This window comes from Apium graveolens, chromosome 6 (genome assembly GCF_009905375.1).
Source record: "Apium graveolens cultivar Ventura chromosome 6, ASM990537v1, whole genome shotgun sequence".
In the NCBI taxonomy this organism is placed as follows: domain Eukaryota; kingdom Viridiplantae; phylum Streptophyta; class Magnoliopsida; order Apiales; family Apiaceae; genus Apium; species Apium graveolens.
In genome coordinates, this window is record NC_133652.1 from 183,187,298 (window position 1) to 183,207,247 (window position 19,950).

Sequence of the window (19,950 nt, forward strand, 5' to 3'; positions counted from 1 at the left end):
GGTGCAAGTGCGTATATGATAAGTGGCATTTTATACCACTTAGAACGTCTTAAAATGGTGTCTTGAAATCAAGTATTTTGTGTATTTGATGCGTTTTTCTAGTGTTTGTGCGTTTCAGGGTAATAGTTGCATTCCGGGGGAGTAATCATCAATAATAAGCCGTGGCATGTGTCTAGCATCGCGAGAGGGAAGAAAGGAGCAGATTACAGCGAAGAAACGGAGCAAAAATCAGAAATTTTCCAGTAGGGGTCTGAGCGCCCGCTCAGCTATGCTGAGTGGCTGCGCAGGAAGCTGAGCGCCCGCTCAGCTATGCTGAGCGGCCGCGCAGGGTCGGGAAATTAAAATATTTATTTTAGACTTCTACTTCTATTTGGCTTCCAACTTCTGTGTAATCTGAGTTTTATGGGACTTCTATATAAGTAGATTCGGAGACGTTTCACGTGTGTTGAATCATTGTATTAATCGAGGAGCGAAGGAGATAAGGAAGAAGACCGTTTTAGCACACCGCAACGAAGAGGAAGCATATTTTCTTGTGATTCTTTATTTCGTTGTAACGTTGGATGCTAGTTTTCTTTGCTTTGAACCTATTTACTCTTGTGACGTACTCTGGTTTAATATAATTAGTTTAGTTATTATTCTCTTGTGTTTATTTATCATGTTTTCATATGAACCCATGATGACGATAAGTGCTAACATGGGCTAATCGTGATCATGGGGTTGTAACAGATTTACAATGGAATTCTTTAGTTTCGTGTTATTCGATTAATATCATCACTATTGCATACTAAGGGTAATAACAATGACTATTGAAGGAAGTAGTAATGAAGTTGTGATCTCATGAGTGTTTTATTATTGTTAATCCGAAGTGTTAATTAAGTGGTTAATTTTAGTAGTTAATTGTAGTTAACAATTAGTTAATATAATTCTAAGTGTTTTTATCTTAACATTGAGAAGTAAACATACATTGGTGAGTGAGTTTAATTGAACATAATTAGTCTGAGTCTCTGTGGAAAACGAACTAGAAAGTATTCTATATTACTTACGAACGTGTATACTTGCGTGTGTTATAGCGCGTGTTTTCGCCCTAACAAGTTTTTGGCGCCGCTGCCGGGGACTCGGCGTATTTGTTGAGTTTATGTACTTACCATCATTGGTCGTTACGACTCAGTGATTAAGACGTATTTGTTACTTATTGTTTCTTGTTGTGTTTCAGGTACTTTAGTGAGCGTTTATGCAAACTCGTTCTCGTACTCGCAAGAGGACTTTAGATACAGCTAAGGAGACAGACGAAGTTCTTGATATTCCGGAGAAGATAGATTTTGAAGATTCGGATTCAGGAAGTGAGCAGAAAGAACCAGTAATCATGGGCGATCGTATTGTTCCGGCCGATCCAGCTCTTATGGACTTTTCTCGGCCTAAAATTGATGACATTCAGTCAAGCATTCTTCATCCGACGATTCAAGCTAACACCTTTGAAATCAAGCCGGGCACTATTCAGATGGTGCAGAATTCTGTTTCTTTTGGAGGGGCTGCGACTGAAGACCCCAACATGCACATAAGGAATTTTGTCGAGATCCGCAGTACTTTCAAATATAATGGAGTGACTGATGAGGTTATCAAGGTGAGGCTTTTCCCATTCTCACTGAGGGATAAAGCTAAGGACTGGTTACATTCTGAACCAGCTGGGTCCACACTACTTGGCAAGATCTTGCGTAAAAGTTTCTGGTGAAGTTTTATCCAATGGAAAAGACTGCTGCTATGAGGAGTGCTCTTACTCAGTTCGCGCAGCAACCTACAGAAACTATGTACGAAGCTTGGGAACGCTACAAGGAAATGCTGAGAAAGTGTCCACATCATGGAATGCCTGATTGGATGGTGATCACTGGTTTCTATAATGGTTTGGGGGCCCAATCTCGATCCATGCTCGATGCAGCAGCTGGAGGTGCTTGTGGGCCAAAAGCTATACTGAGGCTTATAATCTTATTGAGACTATGGCTGCAAATGAGCATCAAAACCCAACTCAGAGGATGATGCCTGGGAAGGTAGCGGGTATTCTAGAAGTCGATGTAGCGACCGCTATTGCAGCGCAGCTCCAAGCGCTGTCTATGAAGGTCAATTCTCTAGCTACCTATGGAATCAATCAAATAGCTATGGTCTGTGAGCTTTATACAGGTTCTCATGCTACGGATCAGTGTTCTCTTGTTAACGAATCTGTTCAGTATGTGAACAATTATCAGCGACAACAGCAGCCTGTGCCAGCTACTTATCATCCTAACAACAGAAATCATCCAAATTTCAGCTAGGGTAATAATCAGAATGCTATTCAGCCACCATATCAGCAAGGTGTGAGTAAACAGTTCAATCCACCTGGATTCCAGCAACCACAGCAGTATGCTCAAAGGCAATCATATCCTCAACAGGGAAGTGCAGCTGCACCCACTAGTGCTGATTTTGAGGAACTTAAGCTGTTGTGCAAGAGTCAGGCGGTTTCTATCAAGACCTTGGAAAATCAAATCGGTCAAATAGCTAATGCAATGCTCAATCATCAACCTGGAACACTTCCCAGTGATACGGAAGTACCAGGCAGGAAGGAAGCTAAAGAGCAAGTCAAGGCTATTTCCTTAAGGTCTGGGAAAGTTGTTGATGCTGAAAAGGCAAAAGAAGGAGAAGCTGAAGTTGGAGATGAAGAAGCTAAGCAAAAGGAGAAAGCGGCGGAATCAAGGAAGACTACTGTTGAACACACTCTGCCTGAGGGTAATACAGGGGAGAAACAGCTCTATCCTCCACCACCTTTCCCTAAGAGATTGCAACAACAAAAGCTGGATAAGCAGTTCGGTAAGTTTCTGGAGGTGTTCAAGAAACTTCACATCAATATACCTTTCGCTGAGGCTCTAGAGCAAATGCCTAGTTATGCGAAGTTTATGAAGAGTATTCTTTCAAGGAAGGTGAAACTGGATGACCTTGAGACCATTGCTCTAACGGAAGAATGCAGCGCTGTGCTGCAGCAAAAGTTACCTCCAAAGCTTAAAGATCCCGGTAGCTTCACCATTCCTTGCACCATTGGCAAGTTGTCGTTTGACAAGTGCCTTTGTGACTTGAGAGCAAGCATCAATCTGATGCCGTTGTCAATCTTTAAAAGATTGGATTTGCCTGATCTAAAACCCACCTACATGTCTCTACAATTGGCTGATCGTTCTATTACTTATCCAAGGGGCATCATGGAGGATGTGCTAGTCAAGGTGGATAAGCTCTTCTTTCCTGCAGACTTTGTTACTGGATTTTGAGGAAGATAAGAAGATTCTCATAATCTTGGGAAGACCTTTCTTGGCTACTGGCCGTACCTTGATAGATGTGCAGAAAGGAGAACTTACTATGCGGGTGCAGGATCAGGATGTGACCTTCAATGTATTCAAAGCAATGAAATTTCCTACATAAGATGAGGAGTGCTTAAAACTGGATGTGACTGATTCTGCGGTTACTTCAGAACTCGATCATATACTAATGTCTGATGCATTAGAAAAGGCCTTAGTGGGGGATTTTGATAGTGATGATGAAGATGGCAACGAGCAATTACAATATCTTAACGCTTCTCCCTGGAGGCGAAAGCTGGACATGCCGTTTGAATCTCTTGGTACTTCTGACCTCAAGAATGCTGAAGGAAAGCTCAAACCATCAATTGAGGAAGCATCTACCTTAGATCTTAAGCCATTACCTGAACACTTGAGGTATGTTTTTTTAGGTGATGCATCTACTTTACCTGTTATTATTACATCTGACCTTTCAGGTAGTGAGGAGGACAAGCTCTTAAGGATTTTGAGAGAATTCAAATCAGCTATTGGATGGACCATAGCAGACATCAAAGGGATCAGCCCTTCATATTGCATGCATAAGATTCTGCTAGAGGAGGGTAGTAAGCCAACTATTGAGCAACATCACAAATTTAATCCTATCATGAAGGAGGTGGTGAAGAAAGAAATTCTGAAATGGCTGGATGCATGCATCATTTATCCTATTTCTGACAGTTCTTGGGTGAGCCCCGTACAATGTGTGCCTAAGAAAGGAGGTATCACTGTGGTAGAAAATGAGAAAAATGAGCTCATCCCCACTCGAACAGTTACAGGATGGAGAGTATGCATGGACTACCGAAAGTTGAACAAGGCCACGAGGAAGGATCACTTTCCTCTTCCATTTATTGATCAGATGCTTGACAGGTTGGCTGGTCATGAGTATTATTGTCTTCTGGCTGGTTACTCTGGGTATAATCAGATTTGTATTATACCAGAGGATCAAGAAAAGACTACCTTCACTTGTCCATTTGGCACGTTTTCCTTTCACAGAGTTTCGTTTGGGTTATGTGGCACACTGGCCACTTTTCAGAGATGTATGATGGCTATATTCTCTGACATGATTGGAAATAATGTTGAGGTGTTCATGGACGACTTCTCCGTCTTTGGACATTCGTATGATGAATGTTTGAATAATCTTCGTGTCGTGCTCAAAAGGTGTGTGGAAACTAATTTGGTGCTCAATTGGGAAAAATGTCATTTTATGGTGCGTGAAGGCATAATTCTTGGGCATAAGGTCTCTAGCAAGGGTCTTGAGGTGGATAAAGCCAAGGTGGGAGTCATTGAAAATCTTCCACCACCTATTTCTGTGAAAGCAATCCGTAGTTTTCTTTGTCATGTGGGTTTTTATCGTCGGTTCATCAAGGATTTTTCGAAGATATCTAAGCCGTTGTGCAACTTGCTTGAGAAAGATGTGCTTTTGAAATTTAATGATGAATGTTTGACGGCATTCGAGACTCTTAAGAAGAGTTTAATCACTGCGCCGGTTATTACAGCACCGGATTGGACAGAGCCTTTTGAGATGATGTGTGATGCGAGTGATTATGCGGTAGGTGCAGTTCTTGGGCAGCGCAAGAATAATCTCTTTCATGTGGTCTACTATGCTAGCAAGACCTTAAATGGGGCCCAAATGAACTACACCACTACTGAGAAGGAGCTCTTAGCTATAGTCTTTGGTTTTGAGAAATTTCGATCTTATCTGCTTGGGACAAAAGTGACGGTATTCACTGATCATGCGGCCATTCGCTATTTGGTTTCCAAGAAGGATTTGAAGCCGAGACTCATTCGTTGGGTGCTCTTACTACAGGAATTTGAGTTAGAGATCAAGGATCGGAAAGGTACTGAGAATCAAGTAGCTGACCACCTCTCTAGATTGGAGAATCCCGAGTCTACTTCACAGGATAAGACATTGATCAACGAGTCTTTTCCGGATGAGCAGTTGTTTACAGTTCAGGAGGAAGAGCCATGGTTTGAAGATATTGTAAACTATCTTGTCAGCAATATTTTACCTCATAATTTGACCTCAGCTCAAAAGAAGAAGTTTCTGCATGAGGTGAAGTGGTATATGTGGTATGAACCATACTTGTTTAGACAGGGAGCTGACCAGATCATCAGGAGATGTATCCCGTTCTGTGAGACGGAGGGGATATTACGAGACTGCCACTCCATAGTTTATGGTGGACACTATGGGGGTGAGAAGATGGCAGCTCGTATTCTGCAAGCAGGTTTTTTCTGGCCTACCTTATTTAAGGATGCTCATCAGTTTGTTTTAAGGTGTGATCATTGCCAAAGAGTGGGAAATTTGAAGAGAAAGGATGAGATGCCGTTAAATGTGATGCTTGAAGTCGAGGTCTTTGATGTTTGGGGAATCGATTTCATGGGGCCTTTTGTCTCGTCCTGCAACAATCAGTACATCTTGCTGGCAGTCGATTATGTCTCAAAATGGGTAGAAGTCAAAGCTCTACCGACAAATGATGCAAAGGCGGTGTTGAATTTTCTTCATAAGTAGATTTTCACAAGGTTCGGAACGCCTCGGGTAATCATAAGTGATGAAGGGTCGTATTTTTGCAACCGTAAGTTCACTTCTATGATGCAGCGTTATAATGTGAATCATCGAGTTGCTACTGCCTATCATCCACAAACAAATGGTCAAGCGGAAGTGTCTAACAGAGAGATCAAGTGCATTCTAGAGAAGGTTGTTTGTCCGTCAAGGAAGGATTGGTCTTTAAAGCTCGATGAAGCTGTTTGGGCTTACAGAACAGCATACAAAACTCCACTTGGTATGTCCCCATTTCAACTTGTGTGTGGTAAGGGATGTCATTTACCTGCAGAGCTTGAGCATAAGGCCTATTAGGCCTTGGAAAAGTTGAACCTGGATCTAGATGCAGCTGGAAAAAAGCGAATGCTTCAGCCTAATGAACTTGATGAATTTCGACTCCAAGCGTATGAAAACAACAAAATGTACAAGGAAAAGGTGAAGAGGTGGCACGATATAAAACTACATCCAAAGTTATTCATGCCGGGGAAACAAGTTCTCTTATTCAACTCTCGTCTCCGACTTTTTCCTGGGAAGTTGAAATCAAGGTGGTCTGGACCTTATATTGTCAAAACTGTGTTTCAACACGGAGCGGTGGAGATTTTTGAAAATGATTCGGACCAAGCATTCAAGGTTAATGGTCAGCGTTTGAAGCACTAATATGGGGATACGGCAAACCGAGAAGTGGTTAGTGCCGTTTTATTGTCAACTTGAGGAAGGTACGCAACGGCAAGCTAATGACGAAAAAGAAGCGCTGCGTGGGAGGCAACCCATGATTTGTTGTTAAAGGAACCCTTAGAAGTTAATAACATATCCAAAACTACAAAAAAATCAGAAAAACCGGGCTGCAATTTTTTTTTTCCAATGACCCCCTGAGCGCCCGCTCAGCTCTGCTGAGTGACCGCTCAGCAAGCTGAGCGCCCGCTCAGCTTTGCTTAGTGGCCGCTCAGGGGTCGGCTGACAGAAATTTTTTTTAAGTCAATAAAAATTCAAAAAAATCAGAAAAATAAAACATAAATTTCAGCTTATAAAACCCACGACCTATTCCCCATTATACCATGATTTTTACCCATAAACCCACTCCTAATCAAATTCTACCCTAATCCATGCCCTATATATACATACACCTATCCCATATATCTCCCACACAACTTCTACACTCAAACTCTCTCCCAAACACAAAAACACAATTCTCAAGCACTTTTATTCAGATTCAATGGCACCCAAGAGAACAAGGACTATTGATAGCACCAGCACTGTGCCTACGGCTGATTCTTCGAGGGGTACTGCTGCGAGGCCTCGGTTGAATGACAGGGCTGCGGAGGAGGAGTACACTAGGCTTTTGGGGAAGCCGATTCTGAAGAAGAGGGGATTTTTACCATCGAGGAGGGATGGTGAGTTGTTACCTATGATTGCTGAGAAGGGGTGGATAGCTTTTTGTGAGTCACCTGAAGCAGTGCCGATGAGCGTGGTTCGCGAGTTCTATGCGAACATGAAGGCCAAGAAGAATGGGTATTCTGTGGTCCGGGGGATGATGGTGGATTATCACCTAGCGGCGATTAACGGTGTGATTAGGCAGCGAGAGAGGAAGCCCACGGAGGAGAACTGGAACGAGAAAACTGCTAAGGATTTTGACTTGGATTTGATTTGTGCTACTCTCTGTAGGTCGGGCACAGTTTGGACCTTCAAGACAGGAACTAATGAGTATCGTCACTTTTCGGCGATCGTGATGAACATGTATGCCCGTGCATGGAATGCGTTTATTTGTGCTAGTATTATGCCTTCTTCGCATGCACATGAGGTCACAGTTGAAAGAGCACAGTTGTTGTGGGGAATTTTGAATGAGGAATACTATATGGACCTTGGTGAGTTCATCTACCAAGGAATTCTGAAGTTTTTGAGGGGAGCTAAGCACATGAACATCCCGTATGCATCCACTGTTACTAAGCTTTACCGAGCGGTGGGAGTGAACTAGCCGTCTCATGAGCAGTTGCAGTTGTCGGCCGCTCCTATTGATTCCAGGACTCTGAATGCGATGCAGGAGTGGACCGGTGGTGAGCCCGAGGAGCATGGGTTGGGTTATCATCTTCCAGGAGGGCGTCCAGCATGAGGTGCTACTATGGCGAGGCCTAGGCATGATGAGGCTGGTTCTTTGAGAGCTCAGGAGGGTGCTAGGATGGCTGATGCCCAATATAGGAGGCTGTCACGGAGGATGGATGCTATGTATGAGACGCAGAGCAGGTTAGCTCAGGAGCTCACCCTTGCACTAGGGACTGCTTTTCGAGGCCTTGGAGCTGACATCCAGTGGCCAGTTTTTGGTGAGGACTCTGCATATCCGCCTCCTGATACACCTCCCACTGAGGGTGATGATGATGATGACTCCGAGTAGGTATACCCTGTATTCCTTTCTACTACCTTCACTGGGGACAATGAAGATTTTAAGTTTGGGGTGGTAGTTAAGGAATATCTTGTGTGTGTGTCATATAGTTGTATATTCATGATAGTTAGTTCATATAGTTGCATAATTTTTGCCATGTAGTTTTTTTATATAGCTTTATTTGTTTATCATATCATGTAGCTCATGCATATACCATGATCCCTTTTGCGATGATTTACCGACTGATTTGTGATGTTGATGTGAGTGTAGTGATAACATTAAAGTGATGATTGAGTCATGTAGGTTGATATGCATGCTAGAAACACTTGTATTTTCAATAAGTCTTAGAGAATGCTTTAGGACTAGATTGTTGTTATGATCTGATTGTTTTTGAGGTTAATCTATTTATTATGCGTAGAATTTTATAATAGGTTCTTGGTGATAAAGGCATGAAAAAGAAAAAAATGGAGTAGAAAAATAGAATTTGATGCTAATTGTGGCTAGGCGTCAATTGGCTAGTAGCCGGCTCGTATGTTTATGCGAGTAGTCTAAGGTTGAGCAAGATGGAGCGAAACGCACTTGCTCAGAAATTTTGAAAAAAAAAGAGTATGTGTTTATGCATAATTGATCACGAGTGGGCTCTTTGGTATTCGAGTTATTAAGTTCTTAGGGGACTTTGTGCCTAGTGACCTAAGGCTTTTAGAGTCTGGGATCCGCTAACCTAACGCTCGCTACATGGATACCATTGTATAAGTCTTTTGTGGACCTCACTCATTGCACGGTAAAATAAGCATTACTGTTAGGAATAAAAAGCATGATTCCATGATAAGCTCCAGAATTCTTATAGTGTTATAAGTCAATTTGTGCCTAGAATTTTTATTCTTTGTATAATCATGTGATTGCCTTGATGATAGTTGAGTCATAATAATTGATTTAGTTCCGGAGCATATCTGTTAAGCATCTGCACACATCACGTTTCTGGTTGTATGTTAGTTGGAATGGTTTGATTGATCTTTAGTCGCCTAATTGCATTTGTTGAGATGTTGTAAGTTGGTTGGTTTGTTCGTAGTAAGGGGGATCGTTGCATTTCATATAGATTGCATTCATGCAAGTTTTTATTTATTTTTGAGTCTGTGACGCTTGAGGAGAAACATCGATTTAAGTTTGGGGGTGTGATAAGTGGCATTTTATACCACTTAGAATGTCTTAAAATGGCTTAAATTGGTGTCTTGAAATCAAGTATTTTGTGTATTTGATGCGTTTTTCTAGTGTTTGTGTGTTTCAGGGTAATAGTTGCATTTCGGGAGAGTAATCATCAATAATAAGACGTGGCATGTGTCTAGCATCGCGAGAGGGAAGAAAGGAGCAGATTACAGCGAAGAAACGGAGCAAAAATCAGATATTTTCCAGTAGGGGTCTGAGCAGCCGCTCAGCATAGCTGAGCGGCCGCCCAGGAAGCTGAGCGCCCGCTCAGCTATGCTGAGCGGCCGCGCAAGGTCGGGAAATTAAAATATTTATTTTAGACTTCTAATTCTGTTTGGCTTCGAACTTCTGTGTAATCTGAGTTTTATGGGACTTCTATATAAGTAGATTCAGAGACGTTTCACGTGTGTTGAATCGTTGTATTAATCGAGGAGCGAAGGAGATAAGGAAGAAGACCGTTTTAGCACACCGCAACGAAGAGGAAGCATATTTTCTTGTGATTCTTTATTTCGTTATAACGTTGGATGCTAGTTTTCTTTGCTTTGAACCTATTTACTCTTGTGACGTACTCTGGTTTAATATAATTAGTTTAGTTATTATTATCTTGTGTTTATTTATCATGTTTTCATATGAACCCATGATGACGATAAGTGCTAATATGGGCTAATCGTGATCATGGGGTTGTAACACATTTACTATGGAATTCTTTAGTTAGTTGTTTAATACCTTAATGTGTGATGAATGTATGATATCTAGTGTTGGTTGTGCGTATTCGTCTTATGTGGGTCGCGAACATATAAGATAGGGAGTTAATCTCTTATGAAGCGACGGTGGATCTCGAGATTTAGAACTTGCCATGCTAGCATAGGTTCATGTATGATGTTGCATGATTAGTGGGTAACTCTAACCGTTTTATTCACCCTGTGTAATCAAAAGGAATAACTTGTACTTAAATCATTATGTTGTCAATTTCAGTAGACATATAGGGACTCAACATAATTGATGCATATTCAACTTCTATCTTAATTGTGGATGTTTGGTAGAATGGTATTAGTACAATGAAAGTTGGCTTTTATCAGTTTCGTGTTATTCGATTAATATCATCACTATTGCATACTAAGGGTAATAACAATGACTATTGAAGGAAGTAGTAATGAAGCTGTGATCTCATGAGTGTTTTATTATTGTTAATCCGAAGTGTTAATTAAGTGGTTAATTTTAGTAGTTAATTGTAGTTAACAATTAGTTAATATAATTCTAAGTGTTTTTGTCTTAACATTGAGAAGTAAACATACATTGGTGAGTGAGTTTAATTGAACATAATTAGTCTAAGTCTCTGTGGGAACGAACTAGAAAGTATTCTATATTACTTACGAACGTGTATACTTGCGTATGTTATTGCGCGTGTTTTCGCCCTAACAGTATACAAAAGATAGATTGGAGCAGATGGCCAGGTGGAGACCTATAAGGCCAGGCTCGTGGCAAAAGGATTCAAACAAAGGCAAGGGATTGACTTTGATGAAACTTTTTCGCCTGTAGCCCTATTAAAATCAATTCGGATTTTGCTTTCGATTGCTGCTTACTACGACTATGAGATCTGGCAAATGGGCGTGAAAACGGCCTTCCTCAATGGGGAACTTGAGGAGGAAGTGTATATGACACAGCCAGAGGGTTTTCTTTCCAAGGGAAATGAACACCTAGTGTGTAAGCTGTTGCGAACCATATATGGTTTAAGGCAAGCTTTTCGTAAATGGAACATCCATTTTGATGAGACAATCAAAGAGTTTAGTTTTATCAAAAACATAGATGAACCATGTGTCTACAAGAAGGTTGGTGGGAGTGCGGTAACATTTCTTGTATTATATGTGGATGACATACTTCTTATAGGAAATGATATACTGATGCTACAATCAGTCAAAGTATGGCTATCAAAGAACTTCACCATGAAGGACTTAGGAGAAGCATCCTACATTCTCGGTATGAAGATCTATAGAGACAGATCTAGAAGAATGATAGGTCTTACCCAGGGTCATTACATCCAGAAAGTATTTAAAAGGTTTAGCATGGAAAACTCCAAAAGAGGTCTCATACCGATGAGCCATGGAGTGTCCCTTTCCGAAAAGACTTGTTTTGTTTTTATTGCGGGATCTATCTATTTAAATGTTTAAATAAGATATACCACAGTTTAGAGTAAAGCTTTTTATGGATTGTGATGAGATCATAATAATGAGACCTAAAAGATGATAACTCTAAACTTAAATAGTTCCTGGTCGTAGGATTACTAACTGGTAATTAATAATCCGCAAAGATCGGTACATACTATGGTTGCTTCATTATGAAGGATGTCTGTTCTCATAGACATTTGTGTGGTGACACTATAGCTAGTATGTAGGTGCTTATTATAGAATAAGTTCACTGAACATGACTCACACAGCTGAACAACTGATGGAGTTCACTCACGTGTCAGCAGTTGTTCACATAGTGATAGTTGTATAAGTATCCTTAGACTTGAGGTCATCATAGTCATCTTGTGTACACAGAACTATGCTTTTGTTTAGTTCTTAGTCTCAAGGGACAATTATAAGGGCTCTACTGGGTATAGGAATTTGTACACGAAGATAGTGTATGATCAATAAAGGATCTACCCCTTCCAGTGTAGGAAGAGAATGTTCAATGCTGATCCACTTATGTTAGTTCAGGAATCTCTGGCCAGAGTGAATGAAATTAGAAAGGAGTTTCTAATTTACATTAAATAGAACTAAGCATAGTGAATGGGAAAGCAAGTGATTAAATAAGATAGGCTTGACACAAGTTCCATGTCTTGTATTTAATCGTGACATTGCAGGGTAGAAGGAATTAATTGTACGGTAACTACTCACTGAATAGGTTCTTGGTATTCTAAGTAGTGAATTCGTATTATCCGGATAGTCGTGATATGCTGAGAAGTATCCCTCACGATGTAGAATAAATATGATTAATTAATTAATCATATTTAATGAATTAGAGATTTTTTATAAATAATGATAAAATAGTTTTATTATTATTTATTTCTACTACCGGCTTAATATTGAACCTACAGGGTCACACCATAAAAGGTAATGATTTAATGGTGGAGAAATTAATTAATAATGACTGATAATTATTTATTTATGAAATAAATAATTAATTGGCAAATTTAAAAATTGATTAAATGAGATTTAATTGATTATAAATTAATTAAGAAAAAGTTCTTAATATTATTAATTAAGAATTTAATTTTTGGAAATTAAATCAAGTGAGAGAATTATTTCTAAAGTGTTTAGAAAAAGGATTAATAATTAAAAGGTGTTTTAATTATTAGTGAGAATAATAAAGGGTTAATAATAATAATATTTTATGGGAAAATTTTCAGCTGAAAATTTTGCCTATAAATATACTATTATAGACCTTATTTTTGCCTCAACCAAAAAGATTTACAAAACCCTAATTCTCTTCATCTCCTCCTCCTTCATTACATCATTTTCTTGGTGGATACCGGTGGACTGCTTCACACTTGAGGAGCAGCTGCGAAGGATCTCCGTTCATCATTTTTGGATCGCCATTAAAGACCTCCATCTTTCCATTAACGTAAAGCTTCTTAAGGTAAACATATTGTACTACGAATTAAATATTATTTTTCGCATGGATCCTGCGGAGGGTTTCATTTTTTTTAAGATTTAAATTTACGTTTTCGTTGCGTTTATGTGCTAAAAACCCTTCACACAGAAGAATACAAATTCTGAAGCTGTGAATGCTCAAGTTCTGAAAGCAAGTTCTGATATTCTCATTCAAGGAGGAAGTCAAGACTCTCAGAAGTTTTTACAAACTCTGAAGCTTAAGGGAAGGGAGACTACTGTCTACTATAAGGATCCCAAGATTCAGACACTTGATGAAGAGATTGCTAGAAGATTATTTCGTAAGCATAATCCTGGAATGGATTTAGAAACTCTAAAGGAGGAAGAAGCTATATTTGCAACTGAGAAGACAAATCCTAAGTCTAAAGCTTCTAATGCAAAGAAACCTCCTAGGCCTAAGGTAAAAGGTATTGTGATCAAGGAAAAATCAACTTCTGAGGCTTCAAAGCCCAAGACAAAATCACAAGTTGAAATTGATCCCAAGGCAAAAGGGAAAGAAAAGGTTGATGAACCGACAAAGATTCAGAAGAAGAAAATTCCTTCCGTTCTAATAGATCCTGCCTGTCAAGCTACAATACATGATGATGATACTCCAATAGAAGAGGAAGTTGAATCTTTGAAGAGAAGGAAGAAACTGAAAGAAATAGAGTTAACTACTGATAATGCTCAAGCTACTCAAACTATGGAAGCTCAGAGTTTATCAAATTCTGAGAAGCTATCTACTCAAGAAGATGATGAAACAGCAAATCTTGATCAAGTCATCAAGACATCAACCTCTAACAGAGCTCAAGTTGATTTGAACAAGATGACAGTTACTGATAAGAGGAAACTCCTATGGGAAAATGTTAATCCATCAGATCCTATGAAAAGTCAACTGCTATCTGTTTTCATGACTATTGGATTGAAAGCCAGAGAAGCAAGAGACAGAGCTGGATTAGGTTCTGAAGAAGCCAAGATCAAAACAGGAGTTGATGTAATTACCAGAGATCCATTTTTATTAACTGACAAACCTCTTGATGAAGTTACACAAAAACACCTTGACAAGGTTATATTTGTTCAAGTGGTACTGGATGCTCATGATAAGAGTAATGTCAAGGAAAAGCTGATTCTGTTTCTTGAAGATGGAAGAACATACAGAATGTCAGAATCAGATGTGCTAAACAAATCTCTGAAAGAACTTCAATTCTTTCATTATCTTTTGGAGATAAAGTCTGAGATTACCAGAAGATGGTCAAATTTCATAATGAAGACCATAAGGGATAAAGCCAGAATCTCTGGATCAAGGGTTACAGAATTTATTCCAAAGATAGTTGAAGATGATGGAAGTGAAATTCCAATGAAGAAGAATTCTGCTAAACTTGAAGTTATTTTGAAAGAGAAATGTTTGTGCTATAATGAAGACTCATCTCATCCAAGAGTAATCAGACTTGGTAATGGATTAGAAAGAAATTACATCTCAGCACTTAGGACTGCAATCTACCAGATTAGAAGTCAAGATGAAGAAATGAAGCAAGTCAAGGCTACATTAGCTCAAGTCCTGAGAAATGCAGAAGAGAAGCTGATATCAAACTTTGTCAAGAATCACTTTGGATTCAGATTGACTAAGTAAGATTGGAAAAAGCTGCAAGGACTGTAAGTTGTAGTTAGTTGTCTAAATAAACTTTCATTGCATTTGTACTTAAATGTTTTTGACATCATCAAATCTATTAACTTGTATATTTTTCAAAATTTACAAGTTGGGGAAGATTGTTAGATATATTTGTGATGTCATGTCTACTCTGATTTGTTTAGTTTCAGAACATAAGATCAGGACTTATCAGGACTTACTGGAAATCAGAACTTACAGAAGTCAGAACTTTTATCAGAACTTAAGGTCGTTAGGATTTATATCAGGACATAAGTGCGGGTACTTCAGATAAGGAATGCGGCTGATTTACAGGATTGGATCTGGATTAAAACAAAAGAAGATATGCATGAAGAGTTGGACAACTATAGGACTACAGAAGATAATATCTAATTGATATATTTTAAGAGACATAATTATATTCGATATCAATTAGAAGATATCTTATAACTGTGTACTATATAAACACAGCTTAGGGTTTATACTATATGTGTTATCATTCACGAGAATATTATTTATTGTAACCTATCAGCTCTTAGTGATATTGTTCATCACTGAGAGAGTAGTTTAACCTACTTTGTAATAGAGCTTATTATATTGAATAAACTTGATTACTGTTACATACTTGTGTTCTAAATCAATTTGATTATATAAACACTCTATTCAACCCCCTTCTATAGTGTTGTGTGACCTAACATATGAGCTTGATGTGTTTGCTATTTGGAAGAAGAAATGCTTGGGTTAAAAACAAGATGGGTGGTTTCTTGATTCTCAGCACCAGGAACTGTGACAGAGGTGCAAGTATCATGATTTGCAGGAACTTGTGTAGGAGTAGGTCTATTTTTTAACATAAATTTCCTGACCTCTCTAGGAAGAAAAGGTGGTCCTGAAAATTTGTTCTTTTCATCCCTTTTAATAAGATCAGTGATTGTTTTCTCAGAAATTTGAAAAACAGGGAGTAATTCATCATCATCAAAAATAGCATTAGGGCATAGATAATTGAAAACCAGTTGTAAAAATCTAGTATACCCTAATACTCCTGAAGCATATACTCTGCTAGCAATTATTAACTGTAATATAGTATTACCATAATTAAAATTACCTTTGTAAAGAAGAGAGTACCTAATTCTCAGAGAAGTGGATGGAAGAGCATCAAAGTTTGTTGTCTTATTCAAGAAACATCTACTGATGCAGTCAAAGAAAAAGTTCCACCCTCTTTTCAGTTTAGTCCTGGCCAATTTTCCAATGGTTGTGATTTCTCCATGATACCCTAAAGTCCTTAGCATATCAAACAGCTGCTCAGTGGTATGAGTATCAGGAGCATCATCCAGGGCAGGCAATCTCAAGGCCTGAAGCAGAATATCAGCATCAACTTCATATCTTTGGCCCTTACATTCGAAGAAGAAGCCAGTCTTTGTTGAATTTACCACAACTGTATTTCAGACCTGCATGACAACCCTCTATGACACCTTAACAGGATTCGTAAGAGCATACCCAATTGGACATTAAAGTAGAAAATCCTGAATATCATGAAAAGATGATGGTAGCTGCTGATGTGTAAGCAGAGCTAGGTAATTGTTAGTGTTAAATGTATTTCCATGAATGATTATGGTTTGGATGAAGAGTGGTGAAACTTCAAATATTGTCATGATGTGAATAGCTTGTGAGAGAGAGTAACGTGAGATGTGCACATTGAAACTATGTGTACGATGAATTGTGTCACATAATTTCTTCTGGTTTTATAGATTCACTATTCAGAGATAGGTATAACACACTCGTATGAAGAAGGTAACTTAGTGAATTTGACTTCGAACAGGAAACAATTGCTGAGTAAAATAATCGACGGTGGAGTAAATTGCGAAAGTAAAGATAAAATACATACAGATATGTTAAGACACAACTGTAGAAATTTGTTTATTAGATAATCCACCATTAATCCGACACTTAATTTCAACAATAAAACTTACTCGGAGATTAATTAACACTAATAATCTGAATTAGAACATGCTGACCTGTCGTTAGTATTTGAAACCTTTCTTCTGTCAGGATTTGATAATCTCAGGATATGTCGATTCGAATTCAACAGTTGATTATCAAGATAGCACAGATTATTAGCAAACCATAATTTAAATCAAAACAATCATCTAGAAATATAATTTAAATAGATGATGTGAAGATTAACAGGCTTCGAAAAGAACATTCACATGCATACAATACGAGATAAGCATAGACTAAATTTGCAATCAAAAGAAATATCATTAATATATCAGAAGAGTACATTTCATGAAATTTGTAGATTACATGCAAATGATTACAAGATAGACCTAGTCTAAGACGGTGAACATCAACAGCCTTGGTCTAAGAACTAAGGCTGTCGATTAGTTCCTCCTGCTGTTGACACCTATCACCGCAAGACGGATGATCCGTTCTTGCTAAAGGAGAGTCTCTCTTTGTGCTTCTTCCAAGCGATCAAGATGGAGTTGATAGTCCATCTCAAAGAACAAGAGACTTGTGTAAATCTCTTATGGAACCAAGTTCCATATCTCATTTGGAATGGCAGTGATGTGCCATTCCTACTCCTAGTCATCACAACTGAACTCGACATTGAAATTCTCATAGTTCATGAACATGTTTACAAGAACCACTTTTGTGATTGAAGAACTGAGTGAGAAATAAGAGAGACATAATCATTTTGTGTGAGAATAGAAGATGATATGACTGAGCTAAAATCACGGTTAAATAGCCAAAGGAATATCAAGGGACTAGAGTACTGATTAATTATTAAGTGTAGAGTTAACTTAATGATTTAACCAAAAGATATCCTTTTAAGGCGCGTCTCCCTAGACTAATGTGTAATGATGACAATGATATATTTATTCATACATGCACATTTAGCAAATAAATTCACTTAATTTATCATGCATATAAAAATGAAATACATCAAATATTTCTGGCTTAATATCGAAAAACACAGCATTTAGGATATATCAGGATTTGATCAGTATACATCAGGATTTGATCAAATATAAATTGAAATAAATTTATTTGTCCCAATTAACCATACCAAGTTCATTCACAAGCTTTGTAAATGTTGCTTCAGGTAATGGTTTTGTGAAAATATCAGCCAGCTGCTGATCAGTAGGAACAAAATGAAGCTCTATGGTTCCTTCCATGACATGCTCTCTTATAAAGTGATATATGATACTGATGTGTTTTGTAAGAGAGTGTTGCACCGGATTTCCTGTCATAACAATAGCACTTTAATTATCATAATAAATAGAAATTTTTGAAAATGATAATCCATAGTCCATGAGCTGGTTCCTCATCCATAACAACTGAGCACAGAAACTTCCACCTGCAATATATTCAGCCTCTACAGTTGAAGTAGAAATAGATTTATGCTTCTTGCTGAACAATGAGACTAATCTTCCTCCAAAGAACTGATAGCTTCCTGATGTACTCTTCGTGTCTATTTTGCATCCAGCAAAATCAGCATCTGAATAACCACATACTGCAAAATCAGCTTCTCTTGCATACCAAAGTCCAAGTAAGACAGTACCCTTGAGGTATCTAAAAATTCTCTTTACTGCAATTAGATGTGGCTCCCTTGGATTTTCCTGAAATCTTGCACACAAATAAGTGGCAAACATAATGTCTGGCCTGCTAGCAGTTAGGTATAATAGAGAACCAATCATACCTCTATAAGTTGTGACATCAATTGATGTACCTTTATTTGGATCAAGTTTTGTAGCAGTTGCCATAGGAGTACTTGCAGTTGCACTTTCTTGAATGTTAAACCTCTTCAGTAGATTTCTTGTGTACTTGGACTGATTGATAGAGATGCCATTATCAGTCTGTTTAATCTGCAATCCTAGGAAGTAGCTCATCTCTCCCATCATACTTATTTGATATCTTGATTGCATCAACTTTGAAAACTTATCACACAGTATTGGATTAGTTGATCCAAAAATGATATCATCCACATAAATTTGGACTAAAAGCAAATCTTTACCTTTATTCAGATAAAATAAGGTTTTATCTATTATACCTCTTTTGAATCAACTTTCAAGTAGAAACTGAGCAAGGGTTTCATACCATACTCTAGGTGCTTGCTTCAGTCCATAGAGTGCTTTATCAAGTCTGTAAACATAGTCAGGATGTTTAGGATCCACAAATCCTGGTGGTTGTTCAACATAGACTTCCTCTTCAAGTTTTCCATTGAGAAATACACTCTTAACATCCATCTAGAAGACTTTGAACTTCTTATGAGCAGTAGATGCCAAGAAGATTTTGATTTCTTCCAACCTACCAACAGGAGCAAATGTCTCATCATAGTCAATACCTTTGTTTTGAGAATATCCTTTAGCCACCAACCTTGCCTTGTTTCTGATGATTGTTCCATCAGAATCAGTCTTGTTTCTAAAGACCCACTTTGTGCCTACAACTGACCTATTCTTAGGTCTAGGCACCAGCTTCCATACTTCATTTCTTTCAAACTCATTCAGTTCTTCTTGCATAGCCATGACCCAATCTGCATCTTTAAGTGTTTCTTCTACTTTCTTTGGTTCTTCTTTTGAAAGTAGATTATGATATAAACATTCATTCTGAGTTGCACTTCTTGTCTTTACACTATCATCAGGATTTCCAATGATCAGATCAGGAGTATGATCCTTAGTCCATTTTCTGGCACTTGGAAGTGTCCTTCTGGAGCTAGATGCTCCCCCTGAATTGTATGCCTCATCAAATGTATTTGAGGCTCTTCCTGAATCTGTTGTGTTATCTCCTGATGAAATATTGGGACTTTACTCATGTTCATCTGATGTTGAATCAGCATTAGATTCCGAGAGATTTGATTGAGAAGAATCTTAAGATGATTCTTCATTGTTAGTACCATCAGTTGACCCTTGTTGTTGCTCCCCCTAAACACGTAAAGGTTCGGTAGTACAGTGATTATCTTCAGAGTTTGAAGGAGTGTCAGGATTTGGATCATCAGGATTTGACAGTTCATTAGAGTTTGATCCAGATTCCAACAATGCATTTTCATTTGCAAAGATTAAGCTTTCATGAGTGTCTTCTTCAAAACCAGGAATCTTCTTATCATCAAAAGATACATTTATGGAGACTACTATAGTGTATGTTCTCAGATTAAACACTCTATATGCTTTTGATGGTGAGTATCTAACAAAGATTCCTTCATCATCCTTTGATTCAAA

The 19,950-nt window shown here is 38.4% G+C and overlaps 1 non-coding gene across 1 annotated transcript; it reads right to left on the reverse strand.

The window, feature by feature from the left end:
• Nucleotides 1–1,755: 1,755 nt before the first annotated feature.
• Nucleotides 1,756–1,862, reverse strand: LOC141669548 (small nucleolar RNA R71). Its single transcript, XR_012553821.1, has one exon. It is a non-coding gene; the product is annotated as a small nucleolar RNA R71 (small nucleolar RNA).
• Nucleotides 1,863–19,950: the final 18,088 nt, after the last annotated feature.